The following is a 14,658-nucleotide window of genomic DNA, read 5'->3' as shown; positions in this document are numbered from 1 at the left end:
AACATGACCCCAGGCCTTTGTGATATTGTCTTGTGTTACTCCAGTTAAGTTCAAATGTTTCAATTTTAGCTAATTGTTCTTAAAGTTTTTCTTATATTGTTGTGTGTGTGAGTTGTGATCTATGTGGGATCGGTTAGTCGCTTATTAAGAAGTGTATTTATCTTTATTTTCTAGTACTTATGATATTGTGCTAGAATCGTTCATGGTCCAGCAGATCTGCGAGGGTTGCTGAAATTATTTGGTCAGTTCAGTTATCGTAGTCTGTCATTAGATAAGTATTAGTTTAGATAGAACATAGGTGGTACCATCTCAGTTTTTGTCTCTTTTGGTGGAATGTATTTTGATTTACTTACTCTTGTTTTGTTAAAGTTCTAATGTGTGATCTTTGAGTATTCGCAGAGTGTGTACATTCTTCAAGTCAAGGTCGACATCTTGGATGTGAATGCATAACTTATCGAAGAAGGCAAAATTGACTTGCGAGCATCGAAGGCTCATACTTGCTAGATAGGAAATATATTTTTTAATCGTTGTACTTGTAGTCCTAACTTGTAATGTAGATGTTCGTATTTATTAGACTGTTTGTAAACATTGATTATAAATATCAATAAAGTGAAGTTCAATTGGATCTTGGATATATCCTGTTCCATGTGGATCGACCCGACTCACTACTATAGTGAAAGTTGGTTTTTATTATTGGATGGACGATTTTCACCAGTAATTTTTATTGAAAATAATTTTCTAAAATTTTCAAACGATAAAAAAATACCATCAATGAGCATGCTACTTATGCATTCATTTAACATGCTTTCAAATGAACACTCATACATACTAAACGAGAATGTACATGAACAACAATTTTCACATGCATGTATTCACATGATTATACAAAATACATGTTTCTTTACATGATTCATCTCATGCTCAATATGTGAACATTCATGCGATTATGCATATGCAAAACAATTTATATTTCAGGATTTGCACATGCCCACTACATGTTGCATTAAAAATATTGATCATGCAAAGCAAGAAATCATAAGCATGCAAAAACTAGACTTTTGATATGCACGAAATCTAATAATTCATTATAGACAAATCTGTAAATGAGTACACCCAACATGAGTTTAATCAAGCTCAAAACAGTGCATTCAAGGTGCATAATCTGAATATTTGTCATCTACAAATTTGAATATCAACTATGCATAATCCGAACATATATAACAAATTCCAATGCATGAATCATATAGAAAAATATGAATGTTTAACAAGCATGAAGCAACATCAATATTATGTTTAGCATATGCAAAAAATCTCGGTTTTTAAATCAGTAAACCCTCTTATATTATTACTTTTACTTCTTCTTTTTTAATGGACAACACACCTACCTAGTTGAACCTAGGTCAGCTCGGCCTAGTAGGCCCTTTCACCTACCTAGCCGACCCAGCGATAATGAGACATACGATGCAAATACACTTGGTACAACATCGCAGTACTCAAAATTAGGACACTTGGACATGTCGTATATGCACATGAGAACACACACAATATATGTATATAATTCTTGACCTAAACCACAAAACATGAATATTCTTTCAAGTAAAAACTCTTGAGCAACAATTCTACATCACTATAATTAAAAACAAAAACCAAGATGAAATTGAAAATAATGTAATTGATGAAAAATTTTAAAGAAAGAAAAACATAAGTGAATACAAAATAAGTAATCAAAATCACGATGAAATTGATAAAGTTAGTGACACTATGTAAATTGTGTTCGACACTTGTTTGACTGTGTCCATGAAGTTTTCAGGTGTCTGGGTATTGAGCCATATCGACATAAGATACACATTCTAGTGAAATGTCTGTGTAACATATAGATCTTCAGTGATCCATGCAAATGCATATGTGCATTCATACAGGAGAGTTCTACTCTCCAAGTGTGTGTATAAATTGATCAAGTTGAGCATTTTTTTCTCTAATTGTTTTCATTCAAAAGTCTCTTTTCTGTTGTTTATTTGTTTAGTTTGACTTTCTGACTTGAAAATATTTGTGATAACACGTGTTTCCCTTCTTGACCATCCATCAATCGGTTTTGTTGCCATTGATGCAATCTACTCCCGTTACATTTTTTTGTGTTGAACTTGATTCATCGATCTTATACATCGTTTCTAATGTTGATGGATGATTTACTAGGTTGACCAAGAACTATGTTAGTTCAGAACTAGGGTTTTAACATATGATATATTCAGTTGCCAATTCTATTGATAAATTGGCACCTAGTCACTATATGCACTTAAGTAAAATATCATAATATTTTCAAGGGGGGAAGATGTCTGGAAACAAAGGATAAGAAGAAGCATAACTCATTAGCAGGTATGTTAAGTTAATTACACCTAGAATAGAAAAGGAAGTCACTTTCTATTGTCTAAGGGGATGACCATGAAGGTTTTCAACAATATTATGTATTATTAAGTCTGATTTTGCTAGTAGATATGAGTTTTATCTATCAACACTTCCAAATGGAAACATGATATTGTTACGATACTGCAATCTGATTGTTAAGTTTTAAGGTTTTCGAATATTAGAGTCATTATCTTACCTTTGATTTCTTATAGTTTTAGAAGACATTTGCCCTATAATGCTATTGCGGTAGGAGGCATTTTTTTTTGTTAATCAGGGATTCAGTCCCAACCTGAACAATCGGCTGGGACTGGACATAAGCCTGACCTGTCCCAGCCGACTGTGTCGGCTGGGACTGGATAGTTGTCCCTCCCATCCCAGACAACAATAGCATCAAGTCTATTTTTTTTAATTAGATATATAAAATTCCTTTTCCATGGTTCAGATTTAATTTTCAATAATCGCAGACCCTTGTTAACTTGTTTGGGTTCATCCATTAGTCCAGTGGATAAATCTGTCTAGAATGGACAGTACAGCCAAGGGTTTAGATCTATCCAAATCCGCCCACCATCGTGATGGTCAAATCTGTCTGCTTATAACATAAGACAGATCTGTCCAAAATCCATATATATATATATATATATATATTGTAAAACATGAATACATGAAGAAATAAGTGTAGGAATCAAAATACACATGTTTTAGACATGCCTATATCGATTTTCATGGACTAAAAGATGAAAAACTAAAATAAAATCCATGGTTTTCTTCAAAAGTATTGCCTAAAGAATATTTAGGTTCTTTTTCTCATCCGGATCAAAAGAGAACATATGTACATTTTTTGATGTTCAAAAAGAAAAGATGGGTGAAACGTCGAACGATCGAAAAAGATGATGAACTGTTCTTTTTTTTCTCCTTCTTCTCTTTTTTTTTTCTCCTTCTCTTTTTTTTTTTCTCCTTCTTCTCTCTTTTCCTCCCTCCTTTCTCTCTCTTTCTCTTTCTCTCTTTCTTTCTTTTTTTGTTTGTGTTTTAAAGAGTGAGGATAGGGGGTGACCCCCCCCCCCCACCCCTTCTTATTCTAGCATTTTTCCAAATGTGGCTGGAGATTTCTCCAACCCTACTTTCCAATTTTCTAAAACTCTAACTTTTTCAAACCTTTCATTTTTCCCACTCTTTTTGTTATTCATTCTCTTTGTTTATTCTTGTCTTTTGGCAAGTGTAGCTTCCTCTAGAGTCTCACCATTAACAACTTTTGAAATTCAGAATGAAGTATAATTTAATAATAAATAAATAAATTATTAATTGTTTATTATTAATTAAATATCAAGAAGCTTTGAGAAAGTACATTATCCTTTTGAGAGTGTTTTCAACTTTAGGTAACTTTAATTTAAACTTATATATTGAATTTAAAGTTATATTTTCGTTGGATATGGATTTTAGATATGGATCTAAATTCAAGATCCAAATCTATATTCAAAACCCATTTGGATCTCAAGTTGGATCAATTCATAATTAATATGGGACCTAGATAGAGTTTATATCCATATTACTTTGGATCATATGCATTGGGTGCAGTTCGATCCAAATCTGGACAAGGTTCATCGATGTGCTAATTTTTTTTGAAAAATCATGATTTTCGGGCTAACTGTAGCTCGAATTTAGAAATATAAAAATATCGTTGGACTCAGAATTCTAAGGCACATCCAATGATATATACTTCGAATTTCGCATCTAAAATTTGCCTGAATTTAACTCGAATTTTGCTTGAATTTAAAGGTTAAGAAATGAAACTTTTTATCACATTTCGATTGACTTATCTAAACCTTTTTTTATGAGACATGGGCTAAGCCCAAACTCAACTAGCATATTCTCAAACATTTTATGAATTTTTCTTACATACTTAAATTTTTAAAAATCTCTAATTTAACTATGTATAAAAATACACAACATTACACCCATTGGTCAAAAGCAATAAGTGTTGTGTCAATCTCTATTACATAGATTAAAAATTCGTCGGGTCATCAACCCAATGACTCGATCATTTTTTTGGGTCAAGCCAATGAATGATCTACAAAACTCAGATCAAGTTAGTTGAGTTTTAGCATGCCAAGTCAGCTCCGGGCTTGATATATATATATAAACAAATTATATATCAAATATATTATAAAAATATTATATAATGCATGTTATATATAATATTTTATAAAATACAAATAATAACATGACCCGACCAAGTTAAGAGTCAATCGTACTTGTACGAGTGAAGTGATAGACAATGAGTTTTAAAACTATATCGTATTCCTGTGTACAGAACAAAGCAATAGACAGTAGCTTTAGCACTTGTAAGGCTGTTTTTTCAGCGGTCAATATGGGCTGAGGGGACCAGCTATCACTTTTCACAGAAGCGCTTCAAAAGAGTGGAATTGGGCATATGATTAGGAATCTCATTAAGGCACAGCTTTTAAAAGTGGCTACAAATAAGCCTATAAATGTCTTTTTGAGGCATTCAGTGGGCACTTTACCAATTTATTATATTAAAATGCAAAGTTTTTAATATAATATTATGTTTTTTCTCGTTACCTGTCTTAACACTATTATGCTAAATTCTTTTTATATATTAATGGATTATATTTCTTTCAAAAAATAATAAGTTTTTAAATTTTATTTTTGGAAAGTTATGCTCACCAGTTATTATTCAACGTACCCACTGGGGTTTGTGGTTTGAACCTGCAACGTCCCAACAACAAGGAGACCTGCACTGACAGCTCCTACCAACCACCCTAAGCCCCCGTTGGTATTAAAAACGCAAGGTTGGACAACCCGAACGAGATAACTGGACAGATACGTTGCACTGACATAGCTAAAGGATCCTGCCATGTAATTCAAGTTTATCAATTAAGTACTGCTGCTCGGAGCTCAAGAAGCCAATTATGCTCGAAATTTCTTGCTCGAGTCTTAGTACGCTTGTAATAGGGATGACAATGTCTCCACCCCCTGCCCTGTCTCAAAATCCTGCCCTCCATCCCCCACCTCCCCGCATGGGTTTTGATTTTTACCTCCATCCTCATTTCATGTCCTCCATCCCCTGTCTAAACAAAGCAAATCTGGGTGGGGCTCCGTTTTCCCTCGGTCCACTGCTGTTAGGGGTGGCAATCGTGTCGGGTTGGCGGGTCGACCCGATGGGTTGGTGGGTCAGCATACCTCAACCCGAACCCGACCCGTTTATTAAACGGGTCGGCTGTGGCAAACACAAACCCGACCCGTTTAATAAACGGGTAACCCGACACGACCCGTCAACCAATTTAATAAATGAGTTGGGTCGGGTAAACGGGTTCTCAGGTTCGAGGGTTGGGTTGATGGGTTGAACGGGTCGACGGGTTGGCGGGTCGGGTTGACGGGTCGGGTTGGCGGGTTGACCCACCCGCCTAACCCGTTTATTAAACGGGTCAGCCGGGTTGGCATACCCCCAACCCGAACCCGACCTGTTTAATAAATGGGTTACGCGGGTCGACCCGTTTATTAAACGGGTTGTGTGAAAATGTTGATCTAGTCAGCCTTAACTTCTCTTTTGTCAACTTACAATACCAATGGGGGCTTTGCTTGTCTGGCGGGAGCAGTTAGTGCAAGTCACCTTGTGTTGGGAGGTTGCAAGTTCAATCCCAATGGTATGGTTGTATAACTAGTAGGGGTCGGATTAACCCCAGTTTTCTCTATCGAAAAAAAAAATGACAACTTTTAAAAGGAAACACTACTCATATCTAGGAAAAGTTGAGATAAGCTTAATCGAACCAAAGTAGATTAACCTTAAAAATACTATTAACAAAGAGAAAGATTGAGACACTGTTCACCTGCGTGTCCTCCACTTCAAAAATTGTATGTAAATGTATTTTTTAGCAACTCTGATTATACGGATGTGATCTCCATGATCAAAAACATATACTAGACTCATAGATCAAACTTTTTTTTTTGTGTAGATAGGATTTTAGTTGGATCTAAAATCAATGACTGAAAATTCTAAAAAAAAAAAAACTCTCTTATAAAGCTCTACATACACATAAAAAAGGTTTGCTCCAAAAGTCTATTTGCAGGATTTTTACCATGCCGTCAGATTTGCCAAAAAAAATGATTCAGCTTGCAAATTTTGAAATAGGAAACCGATAAGTAAATCATCCAGTTCTTTTATATATATATATATATATATATATATATAGGGGGCGTAGCTAGGATTCATGTGAGGGGCGGGTGTGGGTGGGGGGGGGGGGGGCAAACAGGGTTGTAAAAAAAAAAAATGGTGTGATTGTCTGGGGTTGGGGGGCAGCGCCCCCGAAATTTTTTTTTTGAGATAAAATAAAAAATGGCTATAATTATTAATAAAAATCTATTTCATATGGACAAATCAAACTATTTGCTGCAGTCAGGGCTGGGCTAGGACTGGGCTACAAAAATGGATAAAAATCTATTTCATATGGAATCATGGCTGGGCTAGGACTGGGCTTTCAAAAAATATATATATTTTTAACTGGGCCGAGCCTATGGTAACCCGTAACATATTGAAAAATCTAGTGAGATTTATGAAAATATCGAGAGAAGTTACCTGAAAGTTAAAATTAAAAATTTCTCGTGATTTTCCATCAGAAATATAAATATTGCATTTTAAATACGATATTTATGTTTTTACCTACTATTTATCATAAAAGCTGCATGTTTTTATATTTAAATATTTTTATTTATTTATTTATAAAATGAATTTTTTATATTTTAAATTTATTTTTTATTGCCGAGATTTGCCAAAAATGTGAGGTTTACAAAAAAAAATATTTTTCACGAGTTTTTTGCTGCCGAGATTTTGACTTCTGTCACTATGATGCCTAATGATAATCAAGGCCTAAGTGCCATGTGGAAGCTAACTCATTAATTATATTTGGCGATTGACAATTAATGCTAACTAAAGCTAAAGGTATCAGATTGTTTGTGCGATCACTCTCTTACTTGTCAGATAGCAGTTAGTGACAGACTCAACCTTTTTCATGAGACCATCTTATCCCAGTTTTTCTTTCACGAGAAAATTTGTCGTTTCGTGTGAAAAAGACCAGTTTCTTTACGAATGAAATTTTGTTGAGTAGTTGGAGTCTGATAATTGTCATTTTGCTGACCATAATTTCATGAGAAAAAGTTGGGTGATGAGAAAAAGTGGCATCAAAATACTCAACCTTCTTTATTAGGGTCAACCATGATTTGTCAATGACAACAATTTAAAACCAATGTTGTCAGTATCGTCCAGGACCGATTCATGGCTGAATCGTTTTGAATAACCCAACTTTTAACCACATACAGCCATGTGTCAAAATATTATTAAAAAATATTAAAAAAAACTAATTTCAGATTTTTTTTTAATTATCCGGTTCAGGGCAGTTCCGTATCAATTTTCTAGTGATACAATAAGTATCGGGTGATTCAGGCCATTGTCGAAGCGATACTGACAACATTGATCAAAATTAGCGGTGTCAAGAGGTCGGGTTTACCTTGACCCTACCCGAACCAAACCATATAAGGTTCGGGTATGATGATAAATAATAAGACCCGGGTTCTCGGATGATTAATACATGAACCCGGGTATAGTTTTTGAAATTTTATACCAAACCTGCACCTGATCCGAGTTTCGATTAAGACACGCAAATTTTCAATGTAAAAATGATAAAAAATATGGTTTTACTGGGTCTGGTTCATGTAGTTCATATCGGGTCTGGGTATGATTTTTCTTACAGCGGACCTGTTTCGACAGGGTCTGGATACCGTACCAAAAAATCGAGTCCAAGTCTGGTACCACTTGGCTCTGAACCAAGCCCGACCTATTAACACCCCTAATCAAAACCCACGAAAGGTGGTCCTTGACCTAAGGTCGAAACTGGATTTACCCCCCGATGAACAGGACCTCAAGGGTTTTATCAACTGGAGGCCTGTCAATGTACGATCCGTGATTAGGGCTTTTCTAACCCCCCCAAAAAAACTCCACCTTGCTATTTCCGTGCTTTGGGGCTGCTGTGATTGGATCTGGGTAGTGCAGACTCGAATTTGACTATGAAGTGCTGGTATCAGGTCCAGGTCTGACCGGACTCAAGATATGCAATGCCGTACTTAGATCCAAATATGACAACAAAAACAGACCCAGAAGATTTAAATTTTTTTCTTTACACATTTTACATTGGAAATTTGTGGATCTTAAATGCAAAGCAGTTTGGAGCCAAGTTAGATGTGAAATTTAATAATTCATGCCCGAGTCCGCATACTACTCAGACCTGTCAGTTCAACGTGAATAGTTAATCAGACCCATTTCATTATTCCATGAGCTTAGAATCAGGCCCTATTCGACTTATTGATAGGAGGCAAGGGTGGGAGTGAGGACGACCGAAAGGTGGGGGCTTTGAGGCCGTGGGAGCAGGAGGTGATGGTGGGAGTGAGGACGACCCGAAGTGGGTCTTGGAAAGGATGGTGGGAGTGAGGAGTAGGGATGGTAGTGGACCGGGGTGGGTGGGTGGGTAGGGGAATGCCCTGCCTCGCCCCATTTGGACCGGAGATAGAGGAATGGAGGTAGGGATGAAGGTTAAAATAAAAAACCCCATCCCCAATCCTTGTAAGGATGGCAATGGACTAAGGGGAAACATGGCCTCGCCCCCAGGATGGAGGACATGAAACGGGGATGGAGGTTAAAATTTAAACCCGTGCAGGGATGAAGACGAGGGTGAAGGTCCAGATTTTGAAACAGGGCGGAAGTGGAGACTAGGGATGGCAGCGGGGCGGGGCGGGGGACAAGGTCTCCACCCCCGCCTCCATCCCCGGCGGGGAATGGATTTTATCCTCCATCCCCGCCTTCATCCCCGTTTCATGTCCTCCATACCCGGTTCAAACGGGGATGAGGCGGGGCGGGGATATTGCGAGGAAACGTGGTGGGGGCGGGGATGAGGTGGGGATCGTGGCGGGGAAAAGTGCACGTCCATCCCCGCCTCCACCCCCGGACGGGGATGGATTTTAACCTTCGTCCCCGCCTCCATCCCCGTTTCATACCCGATCCAAACGGGGTGAGGCGGGGTGGGGCCCCGCTTTCCCCCCGGTCCACTGCCATCCCTAGTGGAGACCTTATCTCCCACTCCTGCCCCAGTCCACTGACATCCCTAGTGAGGAGGACCGAAGGGTGGGGGCTGTGGGGTCGTGAGAGCATGAAGAGGAAAGGAGCTGGTAGTGCACAAGACGTTGCAGGTTCAAACCTTAGTGGTACGTTTAATAATTAGTACCAATTGGGGCTTTGCTTGTTCGGTAGGAGTAGCTAGTGGACGCCACCATGTGTTGGGAAACATTGTTGCTTCAAAACCCAATACTATAGTTGTATAACTGGTAGGGGTCTGCCTCAGCTTGGCTTTTAAAAAGAAAGAAAAAATGGTGGGGGTATGTTTAACCTCAGCTTGACTTTCAGAAAAATAAAAGAGGAAAGGGAATGGGCCAAAGAGAGAGATGGGATGAAAAGGAAAGGGACCCTTTTTTTTGTTTTCTTTGTTTTTTGTTTTTATTAATTTTATTTATTTATTTGGCCTTCTTTAATTATTACTAATAATATGGATGTAGGTGTCTTACTTGAGAGTAAGTGAAAGTTTGTATGCTCATGTTATCATCGTTGTAATTATAATGTTTATTGTGTTAGTATTTTATATTAATGTCAATTAACTGTTTTTGAAAAGATATATATTTTATGAGTTTGTATTCTTTTTTTTAGCTACATTGTAGTAAGGTATTTTTTATAGAGTTGTTGTTAATGCTCTTACTTTTAAGATAAGTTTGCTAGCCACGCCTCAAAGTTCAAGATGGTTTCAAGAGAGTCATATTTTTTTAGGGTTTTTAGGAGAACTTGAGTTATTTTATTCGTTATATTTGAGTTCATTGAAATTGTACATTCTAATTAAGTCAGATTGATATTTTGATTTATTTCAATTCAATTGATGATTTGATTAAGTTAATTATAATCATTTATGTGTGTGTTGCCCAAGACTTGAATCATATTTAAAAGAGTTTTTGAGTGTACTTCTTGAAAATTATGTAAAAAAGATATAAATTTTTTCTTAATTTTCAGTTTAAAATTTGACATATTACAAATTTGGTATCACCTTTAGAAAAAGAACTTGAAACTCTTGGCACATCAAACACTCCTGCATATCCAACCTAATTTTGACTATTTGATTTTATTATTACTTGAAAAATAAGAAAATCCATAATTTTTTTTATTCATTTGGCCAAAGAGAGTCAAACATTGAGAATGAAAAAATAAGCCCAATAAAGCAAACCTTTCCTGCCGAGTAGATTTTATTGTTTTAGCCCAATAAAGCACACTGATTTTTCAAAAGTATTATTTTTTTGAGGTTATTTGGTCATTTTAATAAGTTGAATGAATCTATTATTAAACCTAACTAGTTTACTCGTAGATTAACTCTCTCTCTCTCTCTCTCTCTCTCTCTCTATATATATATATATATATATATATATATATATATATATAATAGAGAATGGCCACGAAGGAGTTACATATATGCACCGATGCACACACAATCTCTCTCTTGAAAATTATCTATAATTTGGCTTTACTAAAAATATAGTTTATCATTAAGTTCACGAGATAGATTAAAAAATTCCTACCATACGAAGTTACCAACATGAGGACTTTAGAGTTTATCCTCTATCTCTCATCTAAAATCCCTATGTATATAATTTTTCTAAACTCTCTTTCTCATCCTCACAGGATCCTCTCTCTCTTGTGTGTGATGAGAGTATAATGACAATGTTTTAACAATTTTTAAAAGAATATTTAAACCTTAACCTGCGATTTTAAAAAAGTTTATAAATCAAAATACTTTTATCCACCATTGTCCATCGTCGCTCCATTATAAGTAATGCGTACACACACGCCACTCAGAGAATTTCATGGTCCAGAATCACAATATATTTTCTCATGCAAGTCTGCGTAGCTTTAAACCCTTTTATTAATGTTAACAGTACTTTCAACTCGAACTCAAGATAGGAAAAAACAAGCCAAGTTCCAAGTCTTAGATGAGTCAAAACAGCTCATAATGAGGTGAGCTTGGGCTCATACGAATTCAAAACAGAACAAGCTCAATTCATCCAACTCGTTTATCAGCCTTCTTTTGTCATAAAGGAAGATGGCCATTTTAAACATTTTTTTTTTAAGGTAAGCTGGGTTTAGGCCGACCCCACCAGTTATTCAACATACCACTGGGTTTTGAACCTGAAACATCCCACCACAAGGAGACGTGCACTGAAAGCTCCTACCAACCACGCGGAACCGCCATTGTGATTTTAAACATGTTTTAATCAAGAGATTCTCACACACTTTCAATGCATAGCAATTTAAAAACATCATTTTCTTACTCGTCAAGGGCGTAGCTAGGGGGGGGCAGGACTGGGCTGTAGCCCAGTCCTGCCTCCCGAAACAGTTAATTTTTTTTTTAAAGCCCAGTCCTAACCCAGCCCTGATTCCATATGAAATAGATTTTTATCCATTTTTGTAGCCCAGCCCTGACTGCAGCAAATAGTTTGATTTGTCCATATGAAATAAATTTTTATTAATAATTGTAGCCATTTTTTTATTTTATCTCAAAAAAAAAATTTCGGACTATCGCACAAATAAATTTTTTTTGGCTACACCCCTGTTTGCCCCCCCCTCACATTAATCCTAGCTACGCCCCTGTTACTCGTGTAATACAAACAAGAAGATTTGCTTTCATGCAAACCTTTTCCTATGATTTTCGTTTTCAGTTGAAGTCATAATTAACCTCATGAAGAAAGCTTTTTTTGGACTCCCTTTGAACCATATTTTCCTTTCAATATTTTCATGTCACAAGCTAGAAGTCTGTAAGGGGTTATCACTCTTGTCTATGAAAAAAAAAAAAGAGATTTGAGTATAATCTTCCTCAATCATGATAATGTAACTCTATTGATCTATTCAATCACATATTCAACACTTGCTAAACCATATAAACCATACAAAATGTTTGTATAAAAGAAATATGATTTTAGGGGTGGATAACTGGCCGGGCTAATTCCTTTAGCGCCTAACCTAATTGTGGCTCAAAAAGCTTGCCCAACAGCGAGGTCCAGGTGGATATGATGTCCAAGCAATTGAAACCGTGCCACATAGCCCTTGCTCATGAAAATTTTTAATAAGGCAAAAACCATTAACTAGGGTGGACACATGACACAATTTGAGCTTTGATGTTAAAGGGTCTTACTACAAAAGGATCATATCCTCCGCCATGTCAATTCTAACCGTCCAACTGATGCATCTTTATCCAAATGTTAGTGTATAGACTAATTCTAGTGGTTAATTAAACAACAAAATATTGAAATGTAATAAAATTCTTTTTATGTTTATGGAGTTTTACAGACAGGACAATGACCATAAGTACAACAGGGAGTGGTTTATCAGTTTACAACAACAACAACTATGCTTTCATCCCAAAATAATTGGGGTCGGCGATATGAACCAAAAAAGAAAATCATTCTGGATCTTCCACATGAATCCTTCTCCTCCAATCATTTTTATCCAATGCCATGTCCTCGGTGAGGTTCAAAGCATTCATATCCTTTCTTATTATCTCCATCCATGTCTTCCTAGGCTTACCTTGACCTCTTTCAACTAATATATTTTTTCATTTCTCCATCCTTCTAATTGGAGCATCATTAGGCCTTTGCCGAATATGTCCAAACCATCGTAAATGATTCTTTCTCATCTTATTTTCAATTGGTGCAACACCTACCTTCTTACGTATCTCCTCGTTTCGAATCTTATCTTTTATTGTATTTTCACACATCCATCTAAGCATATGCATCTCAGCTACACTCATTTTTTTAATATGATGTCTCTTGACAGCCCAACATTCCGTACCATATAATAAAACGGGCCTAATAGTCATTTTATAAAACTTTTTTTTCAACCGCAATGGCATTTTATGATCGCACAACACTCCAGTTGTACTTTTCCATATCATGCACCCAACATTTCATATATAAGGACAAAAATGGGTAGGTACCTAGCGTTTTTTGTGTCTATCATGTGTCTACCGAGCTTAGATAAAGGTTTTTTTAGGTTGTTTTTCAAAAATCTGACCCTATAGATGTGTTTTGCATGAAAGATTTGCTATAAAATCATAATTGAACCATGTTTTTTTCTTGAGAAAAAAATAATTTTTTAAATATTTTTAAAATGATAGACCGTTGATTTCTCTTATAAAAACCTAACTCCATATTGAAATTGAACGATCCAAAAGTTGATTCCTATAAAATATGGTCAGATTTTAGAAAAAATAGAAACAATCTTTCCAATCACAAGGTTGGCAAAAAAAGGGTCAGGCACATACCCATCACTCATGAGATGGGTTGTCTTATTGTCATACGCCTTACGACGTAATCTGTCTTCCTTCAATCCTTCCTCGTGGTTCTCTTTTATTTTTTGACTTTACAAAAATGACAATAACACCCTTCACTTCTATCCAAAATATCAAGTTGGCTTGCAATCCACGTGGATACCATCAATGAAGTGGCACTTTGCAATTTGTCACATCTTGCATTTTTTTTGTTCCTAGGCTCCACTATAAAGACTCGGAACCTATTCAGATCGAATCGTTGTTTACCGATCCGATATGATATGGAGCTCTGGTCACTTGCTAGGATATCTCCGAGTCTGTCCCGATTCATGCATGCCTCGAACTGGTCGACTCACCGGTTCTTTGCGCGACTTAGCCATTCTAGGACTTGAGAATTGATAGGCACGGATCGGAGTCCATTGTCTTAGCTGCCATGAAACTGATTCATAATTCCAACAAGACTGAGTCGTGATCGACTCAGTCTTCGTTTTTCCTGAGACGCAGTATTCTTCTCCTGTGTCTCGTATCAGCCCCGCTTTTTTCTGATACGTTCGTGCTGGGTCCGGTTCGCCCGTTGGATGTTTCAAAGAACCAACCTCAAGAATTGGCGGGACCCACTAATTGGATTCGGGCTTTGTATACGCAACTATTGAAAATATATTAAGGAAGAAAATCAAAAGGGCCACCTTCTCCTGGTCAATATCAATTATGGCACTCATGTCCCCACAAATTTTAAATGACGTGATCATCCCTAGATGCTGCAAATAACCGATAGGGTTGAGGTGACCCGATTGATAGCAAAATGACCCGGAAAGGTTGGTAGTGCTATACAATT

The sequence above is a fragment of the Nuphar pumila genome, chromosome 6, assembly GCF_984573655.1.
Source record: "Nuphar pumila chromosome 6, dmNupPumi1.hap1.1, whole genome shotgun sequence".
Classification (NCBI taxonomy): domain Eukaryota; kingdom Viridiplantae; phylum Streptophyta; class Magnoliopsida; order Nymphaeales; family Nymphaeaceae; genus Nuphar; species Nuphar pumila.
The sequence above is the reverse complement of the archived record's forward strand: the minus strand, read 5'-3'. Positions refer to the sequence as shown.